This window comes from Mirounga leonina, unplaced genomic scaffold (genome assembly GCF_011800145.1).
Source record: "Mirounga leonina isolate KUSES-001 unplaced genomic scaffold, KU_Mleo_1.0 Mir_127, whole genome shotgun sequence".
NCBI classification, from domain to species: Eukaryota; Metazoa; Chordata; class Mammalia; order Carnivora; family Phocidae; genus Mirounga; species Mirounga leonina.
This window is the reverse complement of record NW_023270316.1, coordinates 19,077,491-19,101,972: the sequence shown is the minus strand read 5'-3', so window position 1 is coordinate 19,101,972 and position 24,482 is coordinate 19,077,491. Positions and strand designations below refer to the sequence as shown.

The following is a 24,482-nucleotide window of genomic DNA, read 5'->3' as shown; positions in this document are numbered from 1 at the left end:
GTATATATCACAACCCTAATAAAATATGTAAAATGTTCTACTTCAGTTAACGAGAAAACAGGCAAGTTTAGAAGAAAAAACAATTCCCAAGTATTCTAAGCTAGGCAGTCTGATTTTGTGGGAAAACAATAAAAAATTTAAAACAAAGCCAGACTAAGAGTAGCACAGCTTCTCAGAGCGTGTTTTAGAGATTGTTGTTTAGTAAAAAAAAATTATTACTGGAACAGCTGCAGAGAAGTCTGGCACAAAGATAGGGCTCTGGTGATAATATGCTCTATTGCTTACTGAAACAGAAGGAATCACAGCGGCATAAACGTACAAAGGATGAGAGGGTAAAGCCCCTATACAACAGTCAATAACGTAAAATGTCAATTCTTACTCAACCCTATTCAAACAACCATGCATGATTTCTCCTGAAATTACTACTCCAGGCTCGATGGTTTCTTCATTAGATTTCTTATTGCCACCTCTACATGGTGTTAAACCAGGGGTGAATAATGGTGGCCCCGCAGCATCATAAAGCAGAACCCTTGCTAACAGTCTCGCTGTAACTACAGAGCGAGAACCCTAATTAGCTGTGGCGGGTTACTTCGAGGGAACTCAACTGGCAAACAATTTCTCTTCCATTATCTCAGGTGATTAGAAGTCAAAAGCAATGTAATTTGCAGACTGATTTTGTTATTTAAAACATACATGAAACTAGGGTGGCCTTAAAGTTTACGGAAATATAAATACTCTTCTGGGAAGCAAACCACCAAGACAGTCTTTCAAAGGAAAGCCAAGATTGATTTTGACCTTTAGCTAAAAACTATTTCTCAAAAGCAATATTTTGGGAATGGGAAAGAAAATAATGATGATACTCTTGAGTTTTAGTTTTTGCTTCTGTTCAATTGTATTACGGTAGCTATGTACAACTATGTAGAAAGTTACCCCCTGATCTCAAGGTTTAAAACAACAAACTTATTATGTCATTGTTTCTGTGTATGAGGAATGTGGGCACAGCTTAGCTGGGTGCTGGGGCTGAGTATCTCATAGAGTTTCAGGCAAGCTGTTGGCCTGGACATCAAGCAACTGGAGACTAATTTGTGGCAGAATAATACTCCTCTAAGCTCACATACATGGCTACTGGGAGGCCTTGGCTTCTTACCGCATAGGCCTCTCTCTAGACTGCCTGAGTGACCTCAAAACATGGCTGCTGTAGATGAGAGACAGGAAGAACAAGTCTTTTGGGGACCTAATCTTGGAAGTAGATATCCCATCACTTCTGCATTCGCCTTGTTAGAAGTTAGTCAATAAGTGCAGTCCACACTCAACTGGAGGCAATTACACAAGGGTAAGAATACCAGAAGGCCAGGATCATTGGGGACCATCTTAGAGATTGCTTACATCTGTGCATCTTTGTTTTTTGCCTTTCACATTTACTACTTCTAGTTTAGGAGGAAGCAGACCTTATTCTATCTAATGACAGGCATTGAAATGAAATCTTCTTCCTGAAAATACAATATTATGAATATAATCTTATATTTAGGAGTACATGGCATAAAACTTAAAAACAGTCTTTAAGAACTATCACCTTAATGTTCTGTAGAAAATAGTGTTATATTTCTTAACATATATGAGTACTGACTGTTTCAAGAAAACAATACATTTTTACATACACATGCAGGTTTTATCCTAGGTTTTAAAGGGAAATTTGTTTTTTGTTTTTTTTTTTTGAAGATTTTATTTATTTATTTGACAGAAACACAGTGAGAGAGGGAACACAAGTAGGGGAGAGGGAGAAGCAGGCTTCCCTCTGAGCAGGGAGCCGGATGTGGGACTCTATCCCAGGACCCCGGGATCATGACCTGAGCCAAAGGCAGACACTTGACCGACTGAGCCACCCAGGTGCCCGAAATTTGTTTTACCACCCATTTGCCATATTCTATTTGAACACTGGCCATTGCTTCTCTATGTATAACAGTGTTGTTAATTGGGATGGAAAAGTTTAATATGCCTGACTGGGAAAATGCAATGAACTTCTTTTAAAAGTTCGATATAGGGATGCCTGGGCGGCTCAGTTGTTAAGCGTCTGCCTTGAGCTCAGGTCATGATCTCAGGGTCCTGGGATTGAGCCCCACATCAGGATCCGTGCTCGGCGGGGAGCCTGCTTCTTCCTCTCCCACTCCCCCTGCTTGTGTTCCCTCTCTCGCTGTGTCTCTCTCTGTCAAATAAATAAATAAAATCTTTTTAAAAAATAAATAAATAAAAGTTCAATATAAATTAGAAAGGTGAGGTATTGGAACTAGCTCTACATAGACCTAATCCCAGTCTCCTATCTACCACTTCCCATCTATGACCACAGGCAAATTACATTGCATCATTAGGTTAGGGTCTTAGGTTAGCAGCACTCAGGCTGCTATAATACAATACCACAGACTGGATGGTTTAGAAACAACAGAATTCTCACCATTCTGCAGGCTGGAATTCCTAAATCAGAGTTCCAGCATGGTCAAGTTCTGTGGAAGACCCTTTCCAGCCGCAGATTGTCAGTTTTTCACTGTGTCCTCTTATTGTGGAAGAAGGGACAAGCTGGCTCTCTGGGGTCCCTTTTATAAGGGCACTGGTCCCATCATAGGATTCAGTCCTCATGACCTAAATCACCTCCTAAAGACCTAACCCCTCAATACCATCACCTTGGGCATTAGGTTTTCAGCGTATAAATTTGGGGGGAACATCCACCCATAGCAGTTACCTCATTTCTAAAAAGGAGTGGCTTAGAGCATTAATTGTTAAGTTTTCTTTCCATTGTAAAATACTGTCATTTTAAGTGAAACATACCATTAGGTAAAAAAGAAGGCAATGAGAAAATAATATTCTTTCATATGTAAGAATAGTCTGAATTTTAATTAATGCTAATATCTTAGCCCTATAGCTACTAATTTAGTGTATTTGCAATGTGTACTGCTGACCTTAAGTAGAATCATTTTTACTGCATTTCAGTTTATTGAAAGTATGAAAGAAACATTAAAGAAGTCTCTATATACTAATATGTATTATTAAATTCTCATTTTAAAAATGAGAATAATAAATTGCTCTTAAAATCATTTTTATTTAAATATACCCTATTTTCCATCTGCTTTTCAAATATTTGTGGTGATATATATCACTTGCAATAAACCTAAATGGTAAATGATGGGAGGGCAGACTGACTAACTGCTTGTTTACAACAACATCGTTGTTAGCATTTAGTCATTGAGTTATTTGAGATAGAAGAAGAATATTGAACATGAGCACACACTCAGTGTTTAACTGATTTGTCAAAAAAAAAAAATGGAGAAAAGCTGCCCATTCATGAGAAATTAACATTGAAGGCTGATTGTTTTTACCAAATTTCATACTTTGTTAATGTATGTTAAAAAGAAAATTTAAGGTTAAGTTATGCTGAATGTTGCCTATTAGAGAGTATTAGAATCAGACATAATTATTCATCAGCTTTTATTAAATGACTTATACTATTAAATATTTTTGCTTCTCACTGTTTAATACTAATTTAACTCTGTCCCTTTTGATCAAAAAGAAAATCAGCTGAAAGTTTCACCATTAAGTAAATCTGTGAATTTATTTAAGTAATGGCTTTACATTCAATATGAAATGTCAAGATTATTTAGTTCATGATACATAATGGAAATATATTTTAATGAAATACAATAATGGAAAGTAACTATAAAAACTTAAAGTATATCTTCTATACTCATAAATAATAAAATATCTAAATTTAAAAAATGGATAGCCTTAACAGCCAATGGGAGATTGCAGAGAAAAATATCAGTAAACTAAACACCAGAGAAATTAAATTTGAAGATCAAACAAAGGATAAAATCAATAGATCTAAGCAGGAGAGAAGTTAGAACCGTAAAACATGCGATAATATCAGTTATTTTATCATGTGTATAATTTGAATCTTAAAAATAGAGAATGGAGTATGAAATGTTAGAAAAATACTAGCTGGAAATTTCCCAAATTCAGAAATTAAGAAACATGGTAAATCCATAGCAAGATAAATCCCTGAGCTATAAGAAATTCTAATAAGCATTTTGGGGTGAAGGAAAATGATATCAGAAAGCAGGAATGAAGTGACAGAAGAAATACACAATTTTCCTTTATTAATAAATTCCAAAGATATAAACTATTTAAATATAAAGTTATAATATTGTGGAGCTTATAACATGCAGATATAGTTTTGGGGCACTTGTGATGAGTCCTGGGTGTTATCTACTCCTGAAACCAATGTTACACTATATTTAGTTAACAGAATTTAAATAAAAAGTTGAAACAAACAGAAATAATAAGTATAAAATCATAGGAAAACAATGAGAGAAATGGTACTTAACTATTAACTATTTTCTATGAAGTGGCACAATGGTAACTCTTAGCAGACAAGTGGAGGATATGTGTAGCAATCCCTTGAGTCACCACACATGCAGAAATGCAAAGAGGTATGGCTAAAATGCCAATAAAGGAATTAAAATGGGGTAGTAAATAACATACACTTAATCCAAAAGTTAAAAAAAAAAAAAAACAGGGCATACAAATAGACTATGGCAAAAATAGCAGACCTAAATTCAAATATATTAAAAATTATATTAAATGTAAACTAAACATTCCAATAAGAAGGCAGAGATCATTAGGGAGTGTTCTAAACTGAACTGTGTCCTCCCAGAATTCATATATTGAAGTGTTAACCATCAGTACATGAGAATGTAACCTTCTTTGGAGATAAAATTCTTAAAGACGTAGTTAAAATGAGGTCTCAATGGTCCTAATAGATTATGACTAATGTATTTATAAGAGGAAATTTGGACACAGGTGCACACAGTGTGGGTAGGTCATGTGAGGATATAGTGAGAAGGCAGGCATCTCAAGCCAAAGAGGGAGGGCTCAGAAGAAACCAAATCTGACAATATCTTGATCTTGAAATTCTAGCCTCCAGAATCATGAGAGAATAAATTTCTGTTAAGTCATTCATTCTGTGGTATTTTGTTTTGACAGTTCTCACAAATAAATACAGTATGAAAAAGCAAAACTCTATGCTATCTAAAAGAGAAGCACTTTAAATATAAAGCACATGAAATCAGTATTAAAAACAATAAAGGAAAGTGAAGTTGGTTAATATTTGTAAATCAATGTCCTAGGAATGACAGAAAATAAATGAGAAAATACATATAATCCCAAAAGATGTAGAAAAAAACACAAGAAAACATCTGGAAAGACATTCAGAACTGAAAAATAAGTTTACCTTCAAAAAAGGAACAGGAAATTGGGTAGTTAGTCAAGAAGGACTTATAATTATTAGGGTAGGCTTTTTTTTTTTTCCAAGTTTTCCTGATTTAATAATTATTTCAGGGGCACCTGGGAGGCTCAGTCAGTTGAGCAGCCGATTCTTGATTTTGGCTCAGGTCCTAATCTGAGAGTCAGAAGATCGAGCCCCGCATAGGGTTCCACATTCAGTGGGAGTCTGCTTGAGATTCTCTCCCTATCCCACCTCCACTCCATGCTTGCTCATGCTCTTTCTCTCTAAAATAAATCTTTAAAAAAAATAATTTCAAAATAATATTGGAAGAATACCTCTTATATACTAATGTCTGATTCTGATGGCAAGAATTCAAAAAGCATTTTGTGGTGAATGAAATAATAAACACATAAAGGAAGGAATAATATTTTTAAAAATTCTTAGTACCATTTTTGACATACATTTATGAGCTAATAATAGCTATCTCTTATTAAAAAGCATTATTTCTATTAAATTTTTTGGCCCAGTGGTTATATAGGAAATTACATTTCAATTTTGAAGAATTTATTTTTTCTTTAAATCATTATCCATTTGTTTTGAAACTGATGTTATGTGTGGCTTACCATATCTCTGCTATGAAGAATAAAAATGTGCTTTTATACATGGTAATATATGCATGCTTGAAAAAATGTGTAGGGCCACTTGGGTGGCTCAGTAGGTTAAGTGGCCTCAGCTCAGGTCATGATCTCGTGTGTCATGAGATTGCACCCTGCATGGGGTGCCCGTGATGAGCAGGGAGTCTGCTTGGGATTCTCTCCCTTTTCCTCTGCCCCTCCCCCCACCCACATATGTACTCTCTCTCTCTCTCTCAAATAAGATCTTTTTACAAATGTAATTCAAATGCTATAAACTCAATATATATGTGGAATAGTTTGGCCTTATTCACTGTTTAATTCTAGCTTTTGTAATTCTTTTTCCTCAATTATTTGTAATAAGTTTTAAATAGTATTTTCTAAATAATAGATGATTAAATCTTGTCACATAATAGAGAAAAATATGTCATTTTCTCAAGCTACAGTTAACAATTCTGTATGCTCTGCTTTAAGAAGTTTTTTTTTTTTTTTTTTTTTTTTTTACAGACTATACCTTCCAGCTTTGATTAAAATATCTTGGTCTACATACTTGCCATGTCCTATGTGCCCCAACAGTCAAGACCTTAATACTTTGGTTTCTCTTCAGATCATATAAATCTTTCACCTTTTACATCAACATACCAGTTCAAGTTTCCCAGACTGTTTTTGCTTTTCTGGGAGAAAAGATAGAAATAAAACTTCAGAAGACCTAGAATACATTATTGATAAATATGCAGAATTTTCTGTAGTGTCCCCCATGCCTACCAAGGTCCTCTCCTTGGGGATGTGGAAAGCCTCCATCCAGACAAGATTTATGCTTATCTGTTTTCTAAAGCAAATAGATCCAACCACAACCAACAATTCATATTACTTGTGCTTTAAGTCATCAACTGAGGATAAAACAATAACCCTCTACTGCTTAATTCCTATCATAAAGTTTTTTGAGAGACGCGAAGTTGGCTGAACATTGTCTAAAGAGCAGTGCTTAATTTTGAAACTTAAGAGAAAGAGCTATAGACTGTGCTGCATTAGGTCAACTCTTTATAAATAATAGCTTACTCATAAAAAACATCATTATCCATAGATTCCTATTTTTAAAAAAGAAATCGTATGTTTCCTGAGTACCGTCATCACCTATATTTTCCTAAGTGGAGGCAAGTTTGGAGCAAACTGGGAAAAAAATATGCAGGTAGCATTTGCTTGGAACAAGTAGTACATTTAACCTAAAATGAAAAGATAGACTCAGAAAATGTAAATTCAAAACTATTTATTCAATTTTGAGTCTTATTTATAGGGTCTGTCATAGAACTGTGTAGTCCCATGTAGAAGGGACCTTAAGTCACACGTGATGCTATAAACATGCTTAGTATACATGATTGTGTTGATAAATATACAGTAAAGAGATTACACAAGAATGAGGATAAGAGCAAGAGAAAGATGGATGGGCACATGAGTCCCTTCCTCTTGTTCTACTGAGTGTAAAGTTTCATACGTTTTGGTTAACAGGTTGAAGAACATCCCCAACTTGGTGATAAGAGAACATGCAGAGCATCATTTAATTTCAGTGGTCTCTGAACTCGGGGCTAGAGCCACCAACTGGTTTAGGATTGCCTTTCCCATAAGTTGCCTTTGATTTCATCTTATTTCATGTTTAAAAAACTAATTCACTGTAATGTGTTTTTATGGAATCGAAATGTAATGCATATATATGTCTACCAGTTATGTTAGTTTTAAAGAAAGATCTGAATGGAGTGGTGAAAGGAATGTGGTCCCATATTCGAGGCAAGATATTAAATGCCCCTTATTAAAAAAAAGATAAAGAGATATGAGGTATTCTGCACAGAAACTTGATCAATATCATGTCTAAAATTGTACAGTAGAATAGTGTTTTGCCTTAACAACTTAAAATATGTCTACTGATGAATGTGCTCCTGTTTAAAAAATAATGTGTCATGGGGCACAAACATCCCTTTCTCAGCACTCACCATATTATGTAAATTGATGGATGGTTCTCTTAGTACCTGAGGTCTCATGGGCAAGATAGCAGTAATCATTATTTCAAATGATTCACTGCATAGCATCTTGATAGCAAAATTTATGTCTACTTTTTATTTTATCAATTAAGTCTCTGGTTATTTCAGTATTTTAGTAGTTTTATTCTGTTCTGAGTAAATTTGCTCTAAGGTAAATTTTGTAAGGTAACAGTGAATAAGAAATGCAGACACTGTTTAAATACTTTAAATATCTGTGGCCAATTATTTCCTGCTTTTACATATATATTTGTTTATTTTTTTTCCTGGTAAGATCTGGATTCTTGCAAGAGCTGAATGTAGGACAAAAGGTTATTTTCTTTTTCTAACTATTGAACCAAGCTAAAATGTTCCATATTCCCATAAACTGTGAATCAAAACTTAAAACAAGGATCACTCTCAGAAACCAAACACTGCATTTTTATACATGGCTGCCAAATACTTGTCAAATCTATGAGTTCCTAAACCATTCTCCCTGTTTCACTGTCATTTATAAAGGGAAAAATGAGTATATGTGCTGTTTCCTTGAATACATTTGAAAATACATTGTTGCTTGAGGGAGAGTATTTTTTATATGTTGACATTTATTTCTTCTTTTGCCATTTTGTATTTATAACTTGTCTTCTCTTATTTTTATTGTCTCACTAATCTTTCCCCTTAGCAGATCTTTTATATTTTATTAGAAATAACCAGCTTTCTCGGAGAAATACTTTTTATGTCCCTGTAGAACTAAATTGGCCTCAGTTGTTCGTTTAGCACATCAGCTTTCTGGGGATGAATTGGAGGCCTTACAAGTGTTTCTTAAAATAATGCTGATGCTTAAAAGAAATCTCTAGAAGATGTTCTAGTTAGAAACAATCATGTTTAAACATTCAAGTCCTAAAATCTTTCCAGCCATTTTATTTCAGTTCATATACAAGCTGAATTTTTATTTCTTTGCAGTTAAGCTTTTTTTTAATACAGTATTCCAAATCACATCCTTTTAAGATAACATGCAAATAGTTATTCTTTTATACTCTTGGACATTTGAACATAGCTGTAGTTGCTGTTGGAATAAAGATGGCATTGCTTTATGTAAAAAAGATACGTTAGCCCTTTTTTCCTCCAATGTGTCTTATATTTGTAGGAAATACTTCTTGAATACATAGATCATATTATGTAATAAAATATTCATTGACATTCTAGTTATCTGAATATAATGTTGTAAGTATAGTCTTTCTGAGGCTGTGCATGCTTAGCTAACCTGCCTTCATTTCTTTGCAAGCTTCAGGAAATCTGCCTATAATAAGCTCACTTTTACATTTATTCTCATCAGGGAATGTTTCATCTCTTATAAATCCTTTTTAGAAATGCGTAACAAACACTCATATTGGTTGGTGATAGTAGGTTTTATACTAAATTTCCTTAAGAGTTTAATCGTCTTTTCCTTTAACCATTCTAATATGTTACATACACTGTGAGGATGAGAATGTGTTTGATTCTCTTTGGCTAGTAGAGCCTCTTCATGTCCTCCTGGGATGGCACTTTTTGTGGAATTAAACATCTTAGACAACTTTTTCTCATTATGTTGCTGCTTAATATTCTCATCTTCAGTGTCATGTGGATTAGAGTCCCCTTTCATCTAGAGAATGAATAATACTGAATCTCAGGTATTGCAGACAACCTACAATCTGTATCCAAAGCATCTTTCCATCCTGCATTATTTTTGTTTCTCTTTCTACATCCTCATAGCTCACATAGAGTTGGGAAAAAAAAAAAAAACTGGTTTAATAAATGAGTCAATTCAGATAATGTAGGCCACCATGTTGTTAGAATATTTGTCCCTAACAAAATGTATTCTTACATTTCATAATCAATCAGTTCAAGAGTAAATAAATTAAACTCATACTTTTTCAAGCCAAGTACTGTCACTCCAGAAAAATGAATTTACCTGACAGCTCCTAAAAGAGCCTTTTTCTTCCATCTCCCTCTTTTTGATCTTGCCTTTTTCCCTCCATTTCTACGTGTTAAGATGCTACTTATTTACAGACACAGCTCAATCCCAACTCATTAAACCTTTTTCTGATCCATTTTATCAGGAGCCATCTCCCCATTTTCTGAATTTCACAGACCCTGCCTATCTCCCAAGAGCTAGTATTATGCCTCTTTACATTAAAGCTAGCTAAAAATTGTTTATTAGTTTTCATAACTGTTCTTTGTTCATTTTTTATCTCCTGTAACCTTTAAAATTTACCCCCCAAAATATTTTAAGGATGAAGAAACTGAGGTACAGAACATTTGTAGGTCATAGGACTTGGATTCCAACCTGGGGAACCTGATCCCAGAGGCTATGTTACTAACAATATGCTGAATGTTTTAGAGTAAAAATGTAGTATCATGATTACCTCTAAGTTTTAAATAATTCCTCATCTGTGTGTGTTCAAGAAATATTTTTAGGTAGAATTGAACCAACTCTATGATTTGAATTTGACCTGTGTGCTTCTCATGTTCTAGCCCATCCATAACTATCCCAAATCAAGTACCCACCTCTTAGTTTTTCAACATTTATCATGTTCTCCAAACCCAGACTATATCTAATTATATAATACCATTAGACTGATCTTGCTTCCTGTTTCTGAATAATTATCATTTTTTCATGACCTTTAATCTTTCTGAAATGAATAAAGCTATCTGCAACTAAATTTAGCTAAGTACATTCATAAGAGGCAATTTGTAGGATGAATTAATTATAAACAAGTTGAAATAATGACAAATAATAAGCTTAATTATATTACAACAGCATTCTAGAAGATTATATTGCACATTTTATCTGTTTTTTTCCAAAACTCATTTCAAAAAGCTAATACAGACAGATGGACAACTGGGCCTCTTGCACTGATAGAATTTATTGTTTCCTTGTCTATAATTCCAATCATGCCACTTATGAAATTTCATTATGCTATTTTATTTTCATGTATTTTTTCCATATTGTTTGTTTCTTGAGGACAGAGAAAATATTTTTTAACTCCATGCCAACAGCTATTTTATATATAGATATATTGACCTAGTGTGGCTTTTTCTGATTACCTCACCAGCAGGAGAAACTTCCCCATTTTACTCCTTTAGTTCATATTACTCTGCTGTACTTTCTTAATAGCCCAAAATAACCTCCGTCATTTATTTGTTTATCCTTGAACATTTTCTGTCTCTAATCTTTTACCTTAAGGGCCTGCCTCCCGGTACACATGGGTGGCCCAGTTTGTTAAGCTTCTGCCTTCAGCTCAGGTCATGATCCCATGGTCCTGGGATCAATGTCCAAGTTGGGGTAGGGGGATGCCTCAGAGGGGGTGCTCAGTAGGGAGTCTGCTTCTCCCTCTGCCCCTCCTCCTGCTCATGCACATGCTCTCTCTCTCAAATAAATAAAATCTTAAAAAAAAAAAAAAAAAAAAAAGAACCTGCCTCCCATAGAAAGAGAAGCTTGTCTTACCACTGAATTCCCTGGGGGGGAAAAAGTATACCTACCTTTCGGTAAATACTCAATAAATACTTAATGAATAATTACTATGTCTTCAGTAAATTTGGAAACTCATTTTGTGAAATTAGTGATGATTCTAAAATTATAGCAGGGGTTATGATAGGTATAATAAAAATCACATTTATGAGGGAAAAAACAGCCCCTGATTCACTTTTTGCATCTCACACCTGATTTTAGTGTCCAACAGGACGTTTCTCAGAAATGCTTGTTGGAATTTGACTTAGTTAAGTAACTAATATCTAATTTTCTAGTTAGAAATTCACTAACATGGGTGAATCTATATCCTCATGAATTAGAATTATGTTAGAAAATTTTCCTAAGATAAAACATTTGGTTTTTTGTTTTGTCTTATGTTGTAGTTACAGTATCACTTGTTCCTTTGTTTGAATGGCATCTTCTGTAACAGTGGGATTTTTGTTGTTGTTGTTTTGTTGTTTTTAAAGATTTTGTTTGAGAGAGAGAGCCTGAGCAGGGGGGTGGAGCAGGGGAAGAGGGGCAGGTGAACTCCCCACTGAGTGTGAACTCCGAGATCATGACCTGAGCTGAAGTCAGCACTCAACCGACTGAGCCACCCAGGCACCCCAGTTTTGTTTTATTAAATTTTGGGTTACAGACCACTTAGATGAAGGGAACGGCATTTCTCTTCTGAAAAATAGAGATGTAATGATATACCCATAATTTTTTATGCAATTTCATGTAGTCTCTGAGATAGACCATAGCCAGACTTGCCAAAGTATCTTGTATCTTCTGATGGAGGAGAAATGAAATATGTATATATATGTAACATAGCAAGAAATGGTTACTGTTGTAAGACGATGGACCATGGATTAAAGTTGGGCCCTAGTGGAAAAAGAACCCAACAAGTCCAAGTCTCTGGGCTTTTTTCCTCAGGGTGACTCCTCACTCTCTACTGAGAGTACCTAGACCTCTGAACCCGAGGTGCACCATGGGCAGAAGCCTGAAAAGTATAGGAAGGGGTTGCCTTGACCAGGTGTGTATTTTATTTCTTATTTCCTGGTTGAGTAGTAAAACTAAGGGGAAATAACCTCAGTTGGATCCAATGATTCCTTGTTTGTCCTAAGCCCACATTAACCCTTTGAGCCTACCCTAGCTCATTTGGCATACTCCTAAGAGTTTGTCACATTGGTGTGGTTTATATGAGAGTGAGTGGGGACAATGGTAAGAATGAAACCTGAAATTGCCTGTAAGAATTCTTGATGTCTGATGGTCTGTGCATTTTTAGGAAATGACAATGGAAGGTTGAGCTGTGGTTGAGGGTTTTGGCTCCTGGCTACCCCTTACCAACCAAAGGCTGACTGCTTCCATAAACCCACCATGATAAATGAGGAATGGGCTTTTAAGGGTACATGTTCAAAGTTAATGATTTTTAGTTAAAGAGGATTCTTGTGAGTATTCAGGATGATTCTATTCGGTCTTTCCCAGCCCTTGCTTAGACTGTACCTGCAATTGTACTGATTGTGAGGAAGTGTAGACTATCTAGAAGTAAATTCTAGAAGGATGGGAGATGTATAGGATGCAAAACCCAATTACCTTCCAAAAGCCCCATCTCCAAATATCATCACATTGGGGGTTAGAGCTTAAACATCAATTTTGGGAGACACATGCAGCCATAGCAGGATTGTAGTCCCTGATCTGGGTGACCACAGTTTTAGGTAAAAATAATTATACAGAGAATGAAACACTGAGGGACATTCTATACTGTTAGAAGCTGAAAAAATGAGCTATACTAATTCTGGAAGCACTGGCTTTCAAATACCAGATGGTTGACGTCCTAACTGTTACATCTGTGTCATATTCTAAGAGTCGTTCATCTAGTGTCAGTGGTTCCCCACCACAGGGGTTAGGAAGCTATGGCCTGTGGCCAAATATGGCACACTGCCTACTTTTGTAAATATAGTTTTATTGAAACAGAGTCATGCTCGTGTGTCCACGGCTGCTTTTGTGCTATAGTAACAGAGTTGAGTACTGCAGCTAATACCATCTGGCCCACAAACAAGGGTATTATCTAGCCTTTTGCAGAAAGATTTGCGCACCACATCTTTAAAGCACCCATAAAGTCACTTTATGGGTTTGTGAACACTGAAGTGGCAAACAAAACGATGTACATGTGGGTGTTTATTGTGCAGTGGGGCTAAAATGTTTACCAACTTTTCAACATACATGTGATCTGAAAAAGTACATAAACTTTCTGTAAACCTTGAGGGGGAATCCTTGATAAGGGATTCACTTACTTGAAGGAACATGCTGATGTGTCCATAAAATGACAACTCATGTGCAAATTGGCCCAGGGTTCAGAGTTCTTTAGATTAGTGCCATAAAAGAAACTGTTACAAAATCATCTCGTCAGAATGCCTTTTGAAACACCAATAGAATTTGGACTTCATAGAGACATTTTACACCCTTGTAAAATTATTTGTAAATATTGACATTTTGAGATTAACTAAAGCTGCAAGAAAACTCATTAGCAACTTGAATTCTGTGAGCATATTCAATTGCTTTTGGATCACTTCACCAGTTTGAGTATTCATTGAAAAAGAGATTATGATACTGTAAAAATATTACTTTTCTTTATAGCTACAGTTATTTTATTATTATTTTTTAAAGATTTTATTTATTTATTTGACAGCGAGAGAGGGAGCACAAGCATGGGGGAGTGGGAGAGGGAGAAGCAGTCTTCCTGCTGAGCAGGGAGCCCGATGCAGGACTTGATCCCAGGACCCCGGGATCATGACCTGAGCCAAAGTCAGACGCTTAACGACTGAGCCACCTAGGCACCCCGCTACAATTATTTTAAATAATTCTTAATGAAGACTATTGTCAATCCTCATTCTTTTCCTTTTGTCTTTGGGGTTTTTTTTTTAATAAGATAAAGCTTTATTCACTAGACATTTTACTTGAATTTAGATGGCTTCCTTTCCTATTAGCCCAAGACTCATAAGGCTATTATTTTCTCCTTTAACAAGTAGATTAAACTATTGAAATGAGAGCTGCCAATACTTCCACTTGTTAGAAAATGTGTCTGATAGCCTGGTTATTTCAAAATAACATCAGTCGGCTCTATCCTATAAAGGCATGTAGCACGATAACCTTAAAGTTCAAGAAAGAAAGGTAGCACAAGGTCAAGGTTACATTTTTTAATTATATAAGTCTTATTAAATTTATTTTAGGCTGGCATGAAGAAAGGCATTAATGGGTCAGAAAGATTATACCTCTGCCTGCTAAGCATCTAAAGATCATTTACATAAAACTCACATTAAAATTTATCATTTCTGTGGATTGTAGGCCAATCTTTCATTTTTATACAACAATCTCTTAACACCTTGGATTTGCATATCTTACAAAAATGTTTTTAAAAGTGGTTTCACATCTATTAATTCACAGCCACCCTGTAAGTAGGGCAATTATGCTCTCTTTTTATGGATTAAAAATTTGAGGTTGAGAGAAGTTAGGTCTGTGATAGAGAAACCTGACTTGATTGAATCAAAATCTCCAGTTCCGTGTTCTTTTTTCTAAACTATACTCTTATAAAAATGCCTCTATTTTTATACACAAAAGAACAAAAGAATGCTCACATATTGAATGAATATGTGCAGTTATCATCATTAGGAAACAGAAAATATACTGATTGATCACTGGTTCAACCTATACACATAGAAAAAGCCTTACTGAAAGAGAAGACCTTGAATTTCAAGTTTCTTAGCTAGAATTAATTTGCTCCAGTTTTTAAACTAACATAACTGAGATATGATATTTTTGTTCATTATTGTTGCATGGATATTTTGACGTGTGGACACTTTAAGTTCAAATACTTCTCCTTTACCTTTAGGGAGCATCTCACTCCACTCTTATATCTCCCTTTGTCCAAGTATTACCACTAATGGAGGAAGGAAGGTAAAGGTCGCCAGAAAAAGGTATTGCCCCAGAATCATAGGGATGAATATTTAAATTAGATCAAAGCAAACAGAGGTTTCCTTTGAGAGTTAAGTTACAATGCCTCTGTTTTTCTTTGGTCACATTTTGCTTTCCATTTAAAATTAATAGGTATATATGGGAATTAGCCCCTCTGTATATTAGGGGAAAAGGTCAATTATGTAATTAAGAACCTCTGAGGATCATAGAACCTTGATACTGTTTTTTAGTAATGCTAACAGTTCTGGCTCAGTCTGAATATAAGACAGCAATCACAAGTCAGCTCTGTTCCATTTTCTTTTAGCATTTTAGTCCTTACAATCACTATTTGTTCCTACTAAGCCAAAAACCAAAAATAATTCAGCTGTTTGATTTTATGAGTAATTCAAAGATGCATCAACTAATTAGGCTATTTGTAAATACAATTGTAATTAAAACAATGTGTACTGAGGGGGTAATGTCTTAGTATTTGTTTTTTGGGACACCTGTAAAGATGCAAATCTTCAGCACAATAGGACTCAGCATAATAAAAATGTTAGAATTTACAAAATGTCATCAAATGCTTGTGGCCCACTTCTATGAAAAACATGAATAATTCACAATACTATATATGGAATTAGATTTTGCTGCCCTGATTCCATTTAAATAAATGTGTTTATAAGTCACCAATTTCATTTTCCTGTACTTATACGTGGTGACCTTTCACTTATAAGCTGAAAAGCAATCAACTCTGGGTACAGCATGAGATAAAGGGAAATAAATTTAAATATGGTAAACATTTACATTAAGGATTCCAAACACATTGCTGTTTAGAGAAAAAATAGGTACCAAGTCCATTCACTCCACAAGTATTTATTGAGAAGTTACCATGTGCTTATTATGTGTGTTACATGGTTCCAATGAAAATTGGACAGTAAAATATACAGGCATGTGGACAAGACAATACTCAGTGAATGTTATTTTAATTTCATTTTTTAAAGTCAGAATGATAACTGGTAATATATGTGATTCTTCCAAATTTCTACCTATTCTTTACATATTCCACAGAGTTGTCAGCAGGTATTCATTAGGATGATTCAATAGAACATATACTCAAACGTGGAGATAATCATGAAAAGAATGTTAAAAGCCAAAAGGAGATAGCTTATGGCTGATTATATCTAATGCATTTCTGCTCTCATACTTTTTTACTTCCTTTAAAATCCATCTGAAGCCCCTCTCCGCAATTACGTTGATATCTGAATGTATTTGGGGGTTGTCAAGAGCACTCTGCAGAGTGCTCTGCAACTTTTCTTATACATCTGTATAGGACCCATTTCACCATGTCTTGTGTGTTTGCGTGACTATTGTCTACCCTCAGATTAACATTGGGATACGCCTTTATTCCATTGACTCCTACAGTGCTTGAGCAATATTTTGTTCATTTTGGATGTTCAAATTGGAAAACGAACCAACCACACCTTTTTACAAAAGCCTATGATAACTCTCCACTGCCAACTGCATTTGATTTATCTAAGCCAACAGCACCTAACAGCCTGGCTCCAGGCAAGTTTTCAGATGTCTTCACAGTCCCTCCATCCACAATCAACAACTCCCTTTCTTGCTCTTTTTTGCTCTGCCTCGCTCAAGCTGTTCTAACCTGTCTTAAATATCTGCTTTCTGATTCCTTTGTCCACATCCATTGTCCTCTCTTTTCTATTACCTATCCCAAACATTTCTTCCTCTACTTATTTGCCTAGCACCTTATATTTATTTCTACCTTGTAAGATCAAATGGAATTTAGAGTTATATCTGATCTGCTATAAGCGCCATTCTGTACAAAGAGTTTAGTTTTCACTCCTAAAGTGGGTTATTTATTGAAAAAGACCCCTGACCTAAAGTTAGTCTCAGGTCCTAACATTTTTTTTTTATCTTTTTTTTTTTTAAATTTTATTCTTATGTTAATCCCCATACATTACATCATTAGTTTTAGATGAAGTGTTCAGGTCCTAACATTTACATGTCTCTGTTCGGTCAAGCAGAACAACGAGCACAAATCTCAAATCTCGGATTCAGGTGGTTATTTAGATCCCATCCCCTTTTCTCACTAGTTGTGAATTGAGTAAGTTACATAATATTCAAGAGTTAGTTTCTTCATTTGCTAATCATCTCTACACCACAGGGTTATGGTGAAAGTTACACGCCTTAAATATATACATTTTTTGTCATTCTTCAACAATGTGGGTAAAGTATTAAAATCCCAATTTGTAAGCAAGTAAGCAGGTACACAACTTGTAGGTCTTATAATGCCAAAAATGACACCTTTGGAGCTGCTACAATCTCACCTCTCCTTTTCAGTATATAAACACGTTTAAAGTCAGTTTTGGAGTCAGACCACTTGGAAATAGATTGCAACTCTGCCCTCAAAGCCTTGGGCAATTTATTCAACTTCTCTGTGCCTTAAATATTTTACAGAGTTGTTGAGAGGGTTAAAGCTGCTAATATGTATAAAACACTTGAAAGAGTCTCAGATATACAGTAAATTTGGAATATGTATTAGCTATTACAATTGTTATTATTTACCTTAAAATAGGATCACTTTATTTACTATATTAATAATTTCTACACGCAATTTTATAGACCAGTAACTCAAAATAACTTAATAAAAAATTAAAAAGGGGGACATTCCTGAGACTAGGAAAGACAGTAGGGAGATCACAGATCAAAGGGCCTTGACTTTACTACTGAGTTCAGTGCCACTGTGATTCAGTATACATCATCTCTCATATGCTTATTTTTCACAAAGCCAGTTTTATGTATTGCCTTTGTTTTTATCTATGGTGGTTAAATCTTCAAGTGTCAGAGAATATATCTTAGGCAAACATACTTTATTGTGACCAAAGGTGGAAAATTTGGGTTTTTTCCTCTCAGTTTCCATATATCAACATCAGAGAAGAATTCACATGTACACTGCTTGGATTAATCACTCTTTCTTGGAGAATGGGATAATCTGATTGTCCAGATCTGAGCATGGTGCTAAGTTCTCTTATTTGCAGTTCTTCCAGAACCATGAAATATGCAGCATGGATGCTTTTAACAAAAAGGGATTCTATTTAGGCAAAAGAAAAAAAAAAAAAAAGCCTATTTACATCCACTTCCTAGAACAGAGAACCACCTGTAATGAGAGAATAATGCCAACTTCATGATGAAGGTAGGAAGCACCTGTTTGTTCTCACCACCCTTCATGTAAGGCACATAATTTCTTCAAGCTGAGCCAAAATGGTTATTGCTCAAGAGATAGTGATTTAGGATTAAAATATAGTAATTTCTGAGAGAATATGGTGATGAAGGTTATGCCAAGGAGAAGCCAGTGAGCCAATAAAGTGTTAGTGGTGTTAGGGCAAGGCAATGAAATACTTAAGAAAACTCATGGAGACCTCAGAATTTGATCACTTGCTAATCATGTGTGCTTCATTCTGGTGAGATGTAGTATAAATATGCTGCTCCATGGGGTTGCCTGGGTGGCTCAGTATGCTAAGCATCCAACTCTTGATTTCGGCTCAGATCACGATCTCAGGGGCATGAGAAATAAACCCCACCTCAGGCTCCACACTGGGCATGGAGTCTACTTAACATTCTCTCCCTCTCTGTCCCTTCTGCCCCTCCCACCCAACTCATGCATGCTCACTCTCTCTCTCTCTCTCTCAAAAAAATGTGCAGCTCCACATTGTTTGAATGTATCTGGTAAATTTTCTCACAATCACATTTTCACTCTAGAAGAAAATCCACATGGATATTATGTCCCAAACTGAAGAACACTGAATCTCAAAAATATCCCAGCTAGAGTTTAAATATGCCACATGAAGAAGGATGCAAGATAACAGATCTTGCATTAGTATAAAGGAACTAATACTCAAAGAAATGTTTTAGCAGAACATTCTTTTTTAATGATAGTAGATAATGTGCTACTACATTTTTTTTTTTAAGATTTTATTTATTTATCTGACAGAGAGAGAGAGACAGCGAGAGAAGGAACACAAGCGGGGGTAGGGGGGGTGGGAAAGGGAGAAGCAGGCTCCCCGCTGAGCAGGGAGCCCGATGCGGGACTCGATCCGAGGACCCTGGGATCATGACCTGAGCTGAAGGCAGACGCCTAACGACTGAGCCACCCAGGTGCCCATGCCGTTACATTTCTTAAGACAGGCACTCAGTAAATGTTTGTTAATAAGGGGAATTTATCTCGTTTGTCTAGACAGAGCAATTGAAAACTAGAATCTGATAACAATAATAGAAAGGGGGTGCATCTGTAGAGATTTTGTACATCACAACTACTGTAGAAAAGAATTTATTCCGCTGGAAGCATATCACAGAAAACCAAAGAAAGTCTGATGTAACCTAGGTTACATTCCCCGTGAACAGTTATTTGCTGCAGTAATTATCTATGATTAGGAAAATAATGGTAAAAATCTCCATGTTCTTATCAAAGATTCATGTTGACAGCTCTCCAGTGGAAATGGTCATAATGGCATTAAAATTGTAACCGTTACTATGGACATTGTGGCTATGTTTTATTTTAGAAAACATAGTCAAGACCAAAAGAGAGGAATTATCCTAACTCTATCAACCTGTTCCCATGGATCTAATAACAAGAAATTACTGTAGGTGCCAAAGATTGTTGGTAGTTGACTAGTGGATTTGGCTGCGGATCCTGGGCAGTTGTAGCCATCTGTTCCCCAAAATTGTTCTTTAGAAAGATATATAAAGCAATTAGCCAGTTGGAATTCTATAGACTAAGCCAAGAAAATGCAAAATAAGGTTCATTTTAGATAAAAGAAGGGATAGAATGGAATTTGTTAGAGGCCATTGGATGTCAAAACAAACAATGGTTCAGTGGTGGAAAAATGTGAGAGAAGTGGTCTTTGACGAGAAAAGCCGTGTCAGTGGTGAAAGGTTATGATACAAAATAGAACAGGGAAGGAAGAGCAATAAAACGGACAAGGTTAAAGATAGAAACAGGGCAGTTTCTGTAGTATTCATAGTGTGTTCCTCAGAACACATTGTAATAAAGTCTTTATAAGCAGGTTCAGTAATGTCACTCATGAGTCATACTTAATGCTAAATAGGGAGACAGAACAATAGGAAACAAGCTACTAAAATCTGCCAATTTGCAAGCAAAATATGATGATTAATCCAATGTGAGTCTGTGGGACAAAGCTTCCATGGAGGCTAACAGTAGCTGTATGTCATACACCACTTTGGATAATGAATGTTCTGCAAGGTGAAGGCTAAAGAAAAACCCTGACGACATAACAAACCCCTTAAAATAATATAAGAGAGAAAAGGCTTGAGAGACAGAATAGCTACCCAACAAACCCACAGGTGATACAGAAGATACTGTTAAGCAAAAGCCCGTAAGACAACGAACCAAATGGAGAGTAAACCCCATGCATCAAGAATAAAAGAATTACACCTCTACAGTGTGGCATGGACAGTTGGTTTATCAGGTTTCCCAGCCACTTTAACATATTTAAAAATGGCACCACTGTAGCTCTCTTTGCCATCAATTAGTAAATTATATTTAGATTGAGAAGTTCTTACCCTGAAAGATTTACTTCCTTAAAATAGCAAAGCAAACCAAAATGTACATAGCATCTTTTCTCTAATGCTCAAAGAGTAGAAGATCTTTAACCCTGCAATATAAGTAAAGTGTGAAGTGTGGAAATAGATTTCTTTTATGTGTTTATATGGATAATTAGATTATACACAATTGAAATACTTCTTGAATAATTATACCACCATTTTATCCTCTGTTCTGCTCGGAAAGTCCCAAGCTACTGATGAAGAGCTTTCTTCTTTTTTTAAACATTAACAGTATATTGACAGTAGCTGGTGGCCTCAATTGACCAAATCAACTCTTGCCTTTCTAAGTATCTCTATTAAGCAACTGAAAGCTTTTCAAAATCAGCATTTATAAATGTCTGCTATTCTACATCGAGACGCACATACCACATATTAGAAGAATATGCTAAATTTAAAAAATTTGGAAAGTATAAGTCTAAATTATGACTATATTTTTTTAAATTATAATTGAATCTTAAACAATTTATAAGTGTCCAGATAAAATCTGTTGGATGGCATATCACATGATGACTTCAAAACCTTATCTTGCAAGCTTCGGCCACTTAGGACCGTATTGATCCATTAGAATGATTAATCCTTAAAGTTCATGCAATCACCTTTCTTCAGGTAAAAGTCACACTTTTATAGACTGAACCAAATTAGATAATGAAACAAATTGTTTTCAGTTCAAGTGTTTTAGCTTTCTTTTTCTCTGAACATATGTCTGTGTTTTTAATTCAAGATGGGGGAAAATATAGCAAATTGTCAGAGACTAAATTAAATACTTTAAGATCATATTTAGTAAGAATCCAAGGTTTCCTTGTCAATTCCATGTTTGGGATGAGTATATTTTTATATAGTTTCTTTGTTTCCTCATTTGTTAATCTTGTTCTCACATTTTAGCCTGGGCATATCACAGCAATTTTACAAAACAAAATTTGTTTCCTCGGTTGAGAGCCTGACTGTCCAGGAAGATTTAAGAAATATTTAAAATTTAATGGCTTTGGTGGCCTAAATAAGACTTTTGGCTCTGTCATAAATGTATATAGTAGTCATTTTGTTGCAAAACAAAAAAAGTGCTACTAAGAAGCAATGCTTAGTTGTGGTCAATCCTATTACTAATGTTAGGCTGTTAATTATTATTTGATAATTATTTTATTCTATTAAACAATATTCTTCTCCTAGCAAGACTCTTCCAGTACCCCTGATTTATTTCCTGATGTGTTTGAGATGCTATGACCAATTGCATTGCATAAAATAACAAAATCTGATTTATGTTTGTAGAGATTTTGGCATTAACAGGCATCAGAGTTAAAATTGAATATAGAATAAGCTTGAATATAAAATTAAACCTGAGCATATAAACCAGCAGAGACATAAAATCATTTCATTGGCTCTAGTTTTGAAACTTCCAAGGTAACCTACTTTTCTCCATTTTCACAGCTACCACCCTAGACCAAACCAGCCCACCCTGACACCTTTAGATTTTACTTAGACAAATTGTACCCATGACACTTAGAGTAAAAACGAAAATATCCACTATGACTTATAAGGAAATCCTACGTGTTTGGGGCTCTGTCTACCTCTGATCTCATTTCCTATCACTTTTACCTTCCCTACAATATTTACATAAAAGCCTTCTTTCTATTCACTAAGCAGCCCACCTCTTCCATTCCAAGTTCTTTGTACTAGCGCTTCTCTCTTCTTGGAATGTTCTTCATCCCTAATCTCTGCCAGCCTCTTTTCATCTGTCATGTGTCTGCTTCCAAATCACCTCCTCAGGGGGCATTTTGCTAACACCTCTCATCTGATGTGACCAATTGCCAAATCATTAGCTATCGCATAGCTCTCTGTATTTCTCAATAGTATTTAACAATCGCTATTTAATTATTTGACCTTTCAGGAGAAGAGGCATTTTGTCTGTCTTATTCAATTGCATCTCTAGTCGCTAGTACAGTGTGCCTGGCACAAAGAAAGTGCTCGGTAAATATTTGTTGAATGAATCATGTAGCATAGCAAATCAAACTGGAATTCACAGGGAGGTTCAGGCGAAACTGTACAAATACTATGATTTTTTAAAAAGCACGGAGAACATTTTTTAAAAAGGAGAATGAGAATTCCACGTGCAGGATAGCAGCCTCTCAGTGTCTCATGAATGTATAAAGAGAATAATGAAAAACATCAAGAAGTTAGGAGACAATGCTTTACGGGTTGTATATATTTCTGCACTTCTCATGGCAGTTTTTCTTTCTGGGCTATCTTTTCAAGTATATATAAGAACACCCATGGAAGATGGAGGAAATATCTTCTTTTAGGACAAAAGGCAGATTTGTTTGCTGTCCAAGATAATAAAGATGTCTCCCTCCAAATCAAAAGCTGGACAGGTTTGCTAGAGTCCCCCTCTAGGAGACCGGGGATTGCATAACCTCGGAGTTCCTCAGCTATGGCACAAACCCATATGTGTGTGCAGCATCTGCCTGTGTTCCTTCATTGCCCCCATGGACTTGTTGGGGAAAGGGAACCGATGCAAACATGATGCTCGTGCTTCTTGCGGGGCCATGAGTAATAAAGTCTGTTGTCTCTGACACCGGAGTCTCCTTTCTTCTGCCAGCATATGTAAAATGGTACAGACTAATTTGTTAGCTTATAAGCTGGGTAAATGTTCAGACCCTTCACAGTTTTTGACACAATGATACCATAAGCCAATGTGTTTTTAAAAATGACCAAAAAATATATAAATAAAAATAAATACAATATAGAAATAAAGTGATGATATTGTTGAACCCAGTGGAAATTACCATTAAAGATGCCACTGACGGTGGGGTGCCTGGGTGGCTCAGTTGGTTGGGTGACGGCCTTCGGCTCAGGTCATGATCCTGGAGTCCCGGGATCGAGTCCTGCATCGCGTCGGGCTCCCTGCTCAGCGGGGAGTCTGCTTCTCCCTCTGACCCTCCCCCTCTCATGCTCTCTCTCTGTCTCATTCTTTCTCTCTCAAATAAATAAATAAAATCTTTAAAAAAAAAAAAAGATGCCACTGACGGAATGATTTTTAAAATATATATACACTATGTCTGGGTTATACATTTCCCATGTACTAAATCAGGTCTCAGGTCAGCAATGATGGCTCCTACCTCTTCTGTGGTTTGCTGCTAATCGGCGTTCTAATGGCTCTATTGATTTCCAAATCCATGTTGGAATTATTGCTGAGCAGGCTGAAGCTTAACGCAGGCCCCTCTCTCCCACCTTCTCCCACTTTTTAGGACATTACAATTTGCTTTTTAAAATCCACAAAGGATTCATGGGATACCTGGGTGGCTCAGTCAGTTAAGCGTCTGCCTTTGGCTCAGGTCATGATCCCGGGGTCCTGGGAATGAGTCCCGCATCGGGCTCCTTGCTCTGCGGGGAGTCTGCTTCTCTCTCTGCCTACTGTTTCCCCTGCTTGTGCTCTCTCTCTCAAGCTATCTTTCTCTGACAAATAAAATCTTTAAAAAAAAAAAAAATCCGCA

The 24,482-nt window shown here is 35.8% G+C and overlaps 1 pseudogene; it reads right to left on the bottom strand.

Moving 5' to 3' along the window:
- Positions 1 to 24,166, bottom strand: part of LOC118009638 — a 93,429-nt pseudogene extending 69,263 nt beyond the window's left edge.
- Positions 24,167 to 24,482: the final 316 nt, after the last annotated feature.